The following is a 1524-nucleotide window of genomic DNA, read 5'->3' as shown; positions in this document are numbered from 1 at the left end:
AAGTTGGAGCTTAGTTTTTTTGTGTTGCGGCTTCTGCTTTCTATTTATATAGTTCAGTGCTTCTTGATTGTTCCACCTATATATTTTGTAGATTTCTCAATGCTACAGCGGAGGACGTTTGGTTCTGAAGGCGAAAGGTATATTAGCCCTTTCAATTAGTTTAAAGCATGATAGTTATTGACAATGGTGTATATTCGGATATTCGGTTTTGCAGAGAAAAGGTATATTAAGTCTTGCCTGTGTGGAAGTCTTTGCTAAACTGTTGTAGGAGCAAATAGCTATCTTGCCTCTATTTTTAATGTTGATTTCTTTGTTACATTTAGAGGACACTTGCATTTAATCAAAACTTGATGGTATTTAGATCTAAGCTTTCATTCTTACATGTGTGGCAATCTCAACCCCTTTTTTCCTCTTATCCAAAGAACCTATTGCAATCATTTGATATTTGAATTGAAATGCTAGCACCTCTATAACTTTTATTTGATTGCTTTGTAATTCTCTCAATTATAGATTGGATTCGTGTGGCCTGTGTAGTTCAGACTATTCATTATAAGTAATGTTACTTTACTAATGCATATAATTTTTATTTGGTGATTTTGTGGTTCTCTGAAATTATTGATTGTATTCGTTTGACCTGTATAGTTAAAATTGTTTATTATAAGTTAGTTCGGGGTTTTCTTTTAGCCTGTTATGGACTATCTTTTATTGGATTCAAATAGTTCAGTACTTCGTGATAGTTTTTTTTAAGTTGAGGCTTAGTTTTTTTTTTTGGTTGTGGTTCCTGCTTTCTACTTATACAGTTCAATGTTTCTTGGGTGTTCTTGCTATTTACATGAAGCTCGATTTATTGGGTTTGGTTTGCTACATTCTTGGTAGACTTTTAATTACTTATGTTCTAGATTTATGTATGTGATTCAAAATTGCTTTAATATTTTTTCACATATTTCTCTTCATTCTACTTTACTTTGCAAACACTAGCTCCATGTTTTTTTTTCCCGCTATTGGGATTTCCCGAAATTGCATTTCTGTCATTGGAACTGTGTTTTCTGCTTCCTTTTACATACATTTGTTTTCCCCCTTGGTTATTTTACATCATTGGTTTGAGGTTTTGGGCAGGCGAAAAAAACTTTCCTTTTGGCTTTCCTTTGGCATCGATTTCAAGAGAAAAAAAAAACCAGTATAATCTAGAATTACAAATATTTCCCGCCGCGAAGCGCGGGCCTTCACTAGTTAATCCCAAAAGCTCAACCTGTTAAAAATAGGCAACCAATTTACTTAAAAGCCATAGTTAGTTAATTCGAATTCGACAAAAATTGGGTACGGGTATAATATGCATAAAATTCGTTTTCTAAGTTTTAAATTCGTTGAAAAATTCAGCTTAAAAAAAGAATTTGGTATAAAATATAAAATATAAGATATAAAATATGAGATAATCTATATTTAAACATAAAAATTATAAGATTTTTATTCAGATTTTCAATAATTCGGGAATAATTCGCGAATTATTCATGAATTACAAACACA

The 1524-nt window shown here is 31.5% G+C and overlaps 1 long non-coding RNA gene across 1 annotated transcript; it reads left to right on the top strand.

Annotated features, from left to right (window-relative positions):
* Window positions 9–594, top strand: LOC109710656. Its single transcript, XR_002216415.1, has 2 exons — window positions 9–137; window positions 215–594. It is a non-coding gene; the product is annotated as an uncharacterized LOC109710656 (long non-coding RNA).

The sequence above is a fragment of the Ananas comosus genome, linkage group 5 (assembly GCF_001540865.1).
Source record: "Ananas comosus cultivar F153 linkage group 5, ASM154086v1, whole genome shotgun sequence".
Lineage (NCBI taxonomy): Eukaryota > Viridiplantae > Streptophyta > Magnoliopsida > Poales > Bromeliaceae > Ananas > Ananas comosus.
The sequence above is the reverse complement of the archived record's forward strand: the minus strand, read 5'-3'. Positions and strand labels throughout refer to the sequence as shown.